Below are 9,847 nucleotides of genomic sequence, written 5' to 3'. Positions count from 1 at the left end.
CTGGGACCGGACCGCAGCGACGCACGGATGCACGCCAAGACCGTAGGATCCTACGCAGTGCCGTAGGGGACCGCACCGCCACTTCCCAGCAAATTAGGGACGCTGTTGCTCCTGGGGTATCGGCGGGGACCATTCGCAACCGTCTCCATGAAGCTGGGCTACGGTCCCGCACACCGTTAGGCCGTCTTCCGCTCACGCCCCAACATCGTGCAGCCCGCCTCCAGTGGTGTCGCGACAGGCGTGAATGGAGGGACGAATGGAGACGTGTCGTCTTCAGCGATGAGAGTCGCTTCTGCCTTGGTGCCAATGATGGTCGTATGCGTGTTTGGCGCCGTGCAGGTGAGCGCCACAATCAGGACTGCATACGACCGAGGCACACAGGGCCAACACCCAGCATCATGGTGTGGGGAGTGATCTCCTACACTGGCCGTACACCACTGGTGATCGTCGAGGGGACACTGAATAGTGCACGGTACATCCAAACCGTCATCGAACCCATCGTTCTACCATTCCTAGACCGGCAAGGGAACTTGCCGTTCCAACAGGACAATGCACGTCCACGTGTATCCCGTGCCACCCAACGTGCTCTAGAAGGTGTAAGTCAACTACCCTGGCCAGCAAGATCTCCGGATCTGTCCCCCATTGAGCATGTTTGGGACTGGATGAAGCGTCGTCTCACGCGGTCTGCACGTCCAGCACGAACGCTGGTCCAACTGAGGCACCGGGTGGAAATGGCATGGCAAGCCGTTCCACAGGACTACATCCAGCATCTCTACGATCGTCTCCATGGGAGAATAGCAGCCTGCATTGCTGCGAAAGGTGGATATACACTGTACTAGTGCCGACATTGTGCATGCTCTGTTGCCTGTGTCTATGTGCCTGTGGTTCTGTCAGTGTGATCATGTGATGTATCTGACCCCAGGAATGTGTCAATAAAGTTTCCCCTTCCTGGGACAATGAATTCACGGTGTTCTTATTTCAATTTCCAGGAGTGTATATATATAATAGAGGCTAAAAACAAAGATGATGTGACTTACCAAATGAAAGTGTGGCAGGTCGACAGACACACGAACAAACACAAACATACACACAAAATTCAAGCTTTCGCAACAAACTGTTGCCTCGTCAGGAAAGAGGGAAGGAGAGGGAAAGACGAAAGGATGTGGGTTTGGTCTTTAAATATGTCTGCTTGTGTCTGTATATGTGTGGATGGATATGTGTGTGTGTGTGTGCGCGCGAGTGTATACCCGTCCTTTTTTCCCCCTGAGGTAAGTCTTTCCGCTCCCGGGATTGGAATGACTAAAACCCACATCCTTTCATCTTTCCCTCTCCTTCCCTCTTTCCTGATGAGGCAACAGTTTGTTGCGAAAGCTTGAATTTTGTGTGTATGTTTGTGTTTGTTCGTGTGTCTGTCGACCTGCCACACTTTCATTTGGTAAGTCAGATCATCTTTGTTTTTTTTTTATATATATATATATATATATATATATATATATATATATATATATATATATACAGGGCTCAGTCCTTGATCCATTTCTGTTCCTTATTGTGATTAACAATCTACCTAACAATTTAGGAGGTAATTCAGTAAGTTGCATGTATGAAACGACACTTCTCAATACGTGTCATGGCATCATAGAATTGTATTTGGCATCACAAGCAAAGTTAAAATTGGATATGAATTCTTTTTCTTCTAATGACCTCTTTTGTAATCCTGATAAACCAGGAACTAACTCCAGGGTTAACTAAAACTGTAGAAAGTGTGCTGTTGCGTGTGGTAACTGACAGATGCAGTCACTAATGAGTATCTGAATGTGGCATATTTTGGCCTATTTGTATCGCACATTTCCTGCTGTGGGTAACACATTTTTGAATGATGGCTGAACAGTTTGTTTCTGCAGATTATAGAGAAAATGGGTCTTCTGAACTCATAGTGTAGGTTCAGGAGCTATAATTCTACTAAGGACACCATAAACCAACTGGAAGTAGCTTAATGCACCTTTTCTGTATCACCTGATACATCATGTGTATCCATGCATATTGTTGTTGTTGTTGTTGTTGTTGTTGTGGTCTTCAGTCCTGAGACTGGTTTGATGCAGCTCTCCATGCTACTCTATCCTGTGCAAGCTTCTTCATCTCCCAGTACCTACTGCAACCTACATCCTTCTGAATTTGCTTAGTGTATTCATCTCTTGGTCTCCCTCTATGATTTTTACCCTCCACGCTGCCCTCCAATACTAAATTGGTGATCCCTCAATGTCTCTTCACGCTGCCCTCCAATACTAAATTGGTGATCCCTCAATGTCTCTGAACATGTCCTACCAACCGGTCCCTTCTTCTAGTCAAGTTGTGCCACAAACTCCTCTTCTCCCCAATCCTATTCAATACCTCCTCATTAGTTACGTGATCTACCCATCTAATATTCAGCATTCGTCTGTAGCACCACATTTCGAAAGCTTCTATTCTCTTCTTGTCCAAACTATTTATCGTCCGTAATGGTGTGCAGTAGTTTATGTTTTTAAAAAGACATTTAATATCAAAATTACAATTGAAAATACAGTTAAATGAGTACTACTGTTAAGAACTTGAACACAAAACCAACATCATAAAAATGGTATCATGTCACAAATGGTAATTGTATCTACTCCACATTGTTCACATTAATGTCTGAGACTGCATACCGACCTCTCCTTAGATCTTTCACCTTTACCTTACAAATAATGTTCAATAAGGAAACTGTTTGAATGTCAGCAACATGAGGATACACAAAATTGGTCTCTTTTTTTTCCACCTTTTTGCTTAAAAAACTGACCATAGCAGTGTCTTTATCTGCTTCCATAATTTTTCCTACATAACATCTATCTCTTTTTTTTTTCATTATTGAAGGGAACGAGGGTATGATCATCTTTGTCTTAATGCATCTCAGAAAATCCGTTCCCTTCTGCTTCCATGACATCCACCATATCAGCATTATTAACTGCTGTCTCTGCCTCATCTGTAACAATCAAATCTTTGCATTGGACACTTTTTCCTGGCAAAACGTTGAGTCATTTCCCAACTTTACGATAGCTTGCTGGTATTTCATGAGTTTTCTTCAAGTGCTCGATAAGTGAGTCTGTCCAAAGACTTTTCCACATCTGCAATGGATGTTCTAAATATTTAACGCAGTTTGCTCAGAACTTTCTGTGGATCTAGAGTGAGTGTGCCACAGGCTTTAAAACCCAATTTCACACTCTCTGCTGAAGAACAATTTATGGCTTTGAATGCAGATTTGAGCAATCTCTGAAATTCTGTTTCGATATGCTCTCTTTAAAGGGCGAAAATATGTCACATCCAGAAGCTGGCATATGTGAGTTGAGTTAGGTGGAAGTAGGACAAAACGAATGTTGTTTGCTTCACAATCTTGGGTAACTTGTAATGTTAAATGGCTTGAGAGATTGTCACCAATAAGCACTTTTGGACCATCAAGCCTCCTGCAATATGACATAATTATAGTGGAGAACCACTCACAGAAAATGTCTGCATCAACCCATCCACTGGAGTTTTGGTTGTACCGGTATGCAGCACCACTAATTCCACCTTCAGTCCATGCTGATAAATGCGTTTTGCCTTACATACCACATAAGGGGGAAGAACATGTCCATCTGCTGCTACAACCACCATGGCGCTGGTGTTACTTTTGCTCCAGTCTACAATTCTCTCGGGATGTTTTACACCCCTCTTCACAACTACTTTGACTGGTCCTGGGTCATCTGTAAAATTTGTCTCGTTATACTTTATAATGTGAGACAATGGAACTCCTCTTAAAGAGGTCTCTAGGTATCTAAAATAAGATACGATAACTTCCTGTGATATCCCAGATCTTGCTCTCTCTATATTCTCTGAACATTTCACAGTTGCGTGACATAAATGACTGAAACCAGTCCACACCTGGCATATTGTCCGTAAATCGTGACTCTGTTTAGATACTGCTGTCCTACTATCCTAATGTCTGTACTTCCAAGTGGAAACCCCCAATGTGCACATAGAAGAAGACCTTCCACAAGACATTTCTCCTCGTTAACACAGTCACCCTCCATATTTCATTAATTTGTCACATTATTTCACCCATCTTTGAAGTGTAGTATAAGGCACAGCATAAATTTCTGAAGCTTTTCGCAAAGTCATTTCATTGTTCTTTACTTTTTTCACTGCTTCACCCAAATAAGCTTCATTATAATTCCTTTCTCCTTTTGCTTCAAGCTGCTTCATGTATTTTACGGGCATGATCCACTTTATCCCTGAAATTACAAACAAGTCATGTTTGGCACAATAACTAAAAGATAACCTATGCTAAGAAATTGAGTTTCACGTATATTGTAGATGTGGTAGTGCTCTGATAGAACTCAGCCGAAAAATAGATGTAGCTACTAACCTGTGGACACTGCAATAGTTTGTTTTCGTTGAAATCACAAATCTTTAAATGTACACTAAGATGATAATTGCTGATGGTTGTCACAATCTTCATTTCTCACCTTATGACACAGGTAACAAATATACAGGTCACTGCCTTCCATGTATGTCTGAGTTGGTGTTGCTCTCTCCTGTCACCTAGATGGCAGTGATTTAGTACAGTAATGTGTCTTTGATCCACTTTGCCCCATGTGATCCGCTTTACCCCATTTTACGTTATATAAGCTGATTGAAGTGACGAATGAAAATTTGTACCGAGACTGGGAGACAAACCTGGGTCTCCTGCTCTCTAGGCAGATGCGCTAACCACTATGCTGCCATGGCACAGTGGCTTTGCACAACTGCGCTGCCTACCCTAGCACGCCTTCCTCCTCAATTCAAATTCTCATTCGTGTTTCCTCCAAAATTTATGCTGTTCTCTACCCAATTTATTTTACTGCACTTCTTACGTGTTTCAGCCATAATGAATAATTTGCAATAGTTCAGCCTTCACAATCATGACACAACTTGAATAAACATGTAAAGTACAGTTCTAGCACAATTATTAGTTCAAATCTTCACATACACTTTCACACTCAGAAATAACAACTTTTACCCAAACAATTTTCTTGCATCAGTGTTTTGCCAAAAGATGACGTTACTTCTTGTATGACGTACTTTCCGCTGGCTTGCAGTGCTGTGGTTATGTAGCTTGCGTCCCCTTCAGGGTTGAAAATTACTCCATAATGTTCTTGTGATTTCTTCCCTTTGTTTGAAACATAAACACATTCCACTTTTTTCTTGACAGTTTCTTGACTACTTTGTTCTGGTGTGTAGTTGCCAGTTTGACTCCTACTCACCACTCAACAATGTGTACCCTCTCATCATTGTCATTATGTCCTGTTAATCTCTTACAATCACTTTTAATTTCAATAGCCTGGCTTCAATTTTATTCTCCCCGTGTACTTCTTCACCTAAGATTGTCCAGTCACTCTGTCATTTGTGAGGTATCAGTGCGGGGGAGTAGGTGCTGAATCATTATGTATCAAGTGACTCGTTACGATGAATATTGGGAGCCATACACTTTTTGAACACATCCTTTTAAATCAGAATTGTTTATTGCACAAACACCCTTTCCTGAACACACATGAATACGTACCCATCCTTATTCTTCTTATTTGCATAGGCTACTTTCCTAAATTGAATGACATCAGTTCATTCAGCAATCCATACTCTTCTCCACTCTGAACACCAAAATGATTGATTCATGATTATGGTTTTTTCCATTCTCATATTCTTACATACTTATCACTGAGGCTACTATTAGACTTCCTCGAGTCGAAATTTCACTCGGCACCTAGCCACAACTCCACTTGACTCAAAGGCTCGCACGATAGAGAGTACAATCGTAACCTTACAGCTTAATTATTTGGACTTCAGTGGGTGGCTTCCCATTTTATTGCAATCTTAATTTCATAAACAGTAGCGCAGATCATGCTGAGCCATCTGACATCTACTGCTTGATAGAGGCCTCCAACTTTTCCATTCAGTATAATCAACAGCTGTAGGTATCCATGTTGCTTCTGCATCTGGGGCAGCTTCTCAGATAGGAAGAGAAATCTGTGAGAATTGTGCATCAGACATTGTTTTGCCGTGCGCGCTCTCGCGGTACTTTTCTGAAGCTTGGAGCCCACTGCAGACTGGCACTGTCTGCCCTCATAGGCACTGTGTGAAAGGTTCGGCTGTCGGTTTCTACACACTTCTTATGGCAGGGATGGAGCCAAAGCTGGTCTCTCTCAGAGCTTTACTTTCCTTCTGCCAGAGAGAAATGAAGTGCAGAACCTATTGAAGCACCATCTTCCATCTAGCGATCATGTTAGAATACATCGGAACGCGAACTTCTTGTAATCCAGTCTTACAATCTTTCTGCAAGTTAATACTAATGCGTCCGAAACTATCGTCTGGTTCTTCAGCCAGTGTTCCTCTGTTGTTTAAAACAGCGACAAGTTGTGTGCCATTCCTTGTAGACGATTTAGACGCGTGTTCTTCAGACGTTTTTGCTTAAGAGCAGATACTGAATTGCAGGGCAACACCTCGGGCCCCGTAGGAAGGGGAAGGGGGGAGGGGTGGAAGTGTCCAACCAAAGAGAAAGTCAATTTTCACCAAACCATGTTATTCATAGAAGCTTACCACTTGCACATTTTGAATCTACAAATTATTAGGTCGCACACCAAATACTTTTAAGTCAAAAAGAAAATTGGAACTACTTGCATTTTTCTGAAGGCTTACATAGCGACCTAGGCGGGTACTGTGTCCAGTCCCATCGCAACAAGGTCCCTTGTTTGTTTATCTGATTTCTGGGCACGTTTTCAAGATATCCTTACCCCCCCCCCCCCCCGTCCCAGTATCTGAAAGAATACTAATCGGCTGCAGCGGACCATTTTCAGTGCGGCTGCAGCGGACCATTTTCAGTCGGACTTTTTGTATCAGGCCAAATAGAAAAGAGACGGATTTCAATAACACGACCTAATTAATAGTCATATAGGGATAGATTAGCGGATAATAGCCTTCTATACAGAAGTGTTTAGAAGTCTAGTTTTATCAGTTGTATTACGCGTGTTGTTCGGAAGTAACTAACTCTTAATTGGGAAGGAAGCTTTTACTTTTTTTCCCGACGAGTGATGAACCCACTTTTTCCGATCGAGCGCCATGTCGGCATTAGTGATCCACAGAGTAAACTATGAAATAAACAACAATGAACTAAGGAGAGCTTCTGTAAAGTTTTGCCGGCCGAAGTGGCCGTGCGGTTAAAGGCGCTGCAGTCTGGAACCGCAAGACCGCTACGGTCGCAGGTTCGAATCCTGCCTCGGGCATGGATGTTTGTGATGTCCTTAGGTTAGTTAGGTTTAACTAGTTCTAAGTTCTAGGGGACTAATGACCTCAGAAGTTGAGTCCCATAGTGCTCAGAGCCATTTTTTTCTGTAAAGTTTGGAAGGTAGGAGACGGGATACTGGCAGAAGTAAAGCTGTGAGTACCGGGCGTGAGTCGTGCTTCGGTAGCTCAGATGGTAGAGCACTTGCCCGCGAAAGGCAAAGGTCCCGAGTTCGAGTCTCGGTCGGGCACACAGTTTTAATCTGCCAGGAAGTTTCATATCAGCGCACACTCCGCTGCAGAGTGAAAATCTCATTCTGGAAACAATGAACTACATTTTTAGGTCAAAATACGTTGTTTAAATGTTGATATGGTACAAAAATTATCTCTCTCCACTCAAGTAAGGTGATAAGAATAATATAAATGACTTATCTTACATCAGACGACTCAAAAATAAAGGTTTTACTAAAAAATAACGGAACAAGCTTGCTCTGTCAGTGTCACAACAGTGGCAGGAAATATTATTAATAATGTGACCACTTATAGGCAGGCAGCAGCGCTGTTCAGGGCCAAAATACTACTTGCTACAAACCTGTACCACATGTATGACCGTCTGTGTAATGCATATTAAGGAATCCGTGTTACCTTCGTTTGACATTCATACCGTAATAGCTGATCGGTGCTGGTTGCCCACGCTCGTGAATTGTCAGCATTGGAAGACAAATAATAAGTTATCCCCCTCTCACATCTTTTAACCCCTTAGGCCGCAGTACCCGCGCTACTCATCAAGCACTTTTACGTGGCCTTTACCGGAGGATGCTGGGAGCTGACGCTTTCGATTGACTCGTAGCATATTGGTTGCCGAGACAAGCGCCGCCTCCTTCTCACAGGGCAGCCAGCTAGTAGCTTATTAAAGAAACGAACAAGCAGTGGATAAATGCGTCGCAGGAGTAACACACAATCAGATGGCGGTAGTTGGAAGAACTGGCTACACCCTCTTCGCTTATTTCTATAAATAATATCAACAATCCCTTCGCACAACGCAACACACGAATCAACACTAGGTTCACAACGTTTGCTTAGTGTTACGGCACACAAAATTGTTTGGTTGCTTAGGTTGGCAACGAGCGTAAATTTGCCGGAGTAGCACGAAGAACTCTCAACAACCACAGAGGGGCCAAGTAAGAGTGTGCGACCAATCTATACCACTCTGCCTAGAGCTCCGAAGGTTGAATCGTCCGCCATGTTTTCCCCAACTGTGAGGATTCCGCAATGGTTACCTTGTGGGTGGTTAACCTATTCACGCAACGTTTTCCACAATTTCTTGTAAAAGGTTTGATATTGCATGTATGAAGTGTACCGAGCCGTGATTAATGTGTATACAGATATTTAGAATGCTCGTCTCACGTAACAGAAACATTAAAATGTAATACAGGGTACGGCAAATATTAGTGGGCTGGAGAACACAGTTCCAGGGTACAAAGAAACACAGCAGAGGAAAGGACAACAAGTACTAACCTGGCTATAGCAGGTCCTGAATGTGACCACCATTCATCTCTTGGTACTTTTGGGGCCTGGTCACCAAGTTGCTGGAGAAAGATCGAAGCTGGACTGCTGGAATTGCTGCAGTCTCGATCGAAATGTCTTGCTGCAGTTACTGAAGACTGTGATGTTGCGATACACCTTAGACTTGAGGGCTCTCCACACAAAGTAATTACACACTGACAGATATATTTGCAGCCTGGGCTGCTTGAACGTCAGCCTTTGGCGAAAAGACAGGTTATGTGGTTTCTACATGACGGAACACAACTCGACTTCCGCATTACATTTCGCCGACACCTCAACATCGTCTTCCCCGGACGTTCGATAGGACGCGGAGGTCCTGAAGCATGGCTGCTAGATCACCAGACTTGAATCGTCTGGATTTTACCTCTGGGAGCATCTAAAAATAAAAAAAATTAAAACACAACAGATTATGATATGCAAACTATTCAACAGCGTATTCACGACGCCTTTGACGCTACTCGGAGAGAGGCCGGAACGTGCGAAAGAATGCGGCAATCCATGATTCCACGTGTGAACGCGTATGTCGCATCCCGTGGAAGCCACTTTGAACATCTGTTGTGACGAGGGTGCGATGCAACTCTGTACTGCTTCCCAAGACGATTTGTTGTAGTTGCACGCACACCGCCCATTCATAGACAATTTTTCCTCCATTTCCGGTATTTTTGTTTTTCATTTATGTACCCATGTCTGTAGATCAATACACGACTATTTCCCAGTGTTTACTGATATAACGTTATCCTTATTCGTCTACTAATTGCATGTCATATGAATGAACTTAAAAAAAAAGAGAAAATTATTTCAAATTGTTTTCGGTGAAATTCCTATAGTGTATCTTGGTTTATAATCCAATGCAAGCACCAGTTTTCGCCAAAGTGTTCCGTTATGCATGGTTTGTCGCGAAATTATAGCCAACGCGCGAAATCTTCACTAATATCGACGTTTTTTTACCAATTGAGGTTCATACGAAGAAATGACA

Source organism: Schistocerca serialis, chromosome 7, assembly GCF_023864345.2.
Source record: "Schistocerca serialis cubense isolate TAMUIC-IGC-003099 chromosome 7, iqSchSeri2.2, whole genome shotgun sequence".
NCBI lineage: Eukaryota > Metazoa > Arthropoda > Insecta > Orthoptera > Acrididae > Schistocerca > Schistocerca serialis.
The sequence above is the reverse complement of the archived record's forward strand: the minus strand, read 5'-3'. Positions refer to the sequence as shown.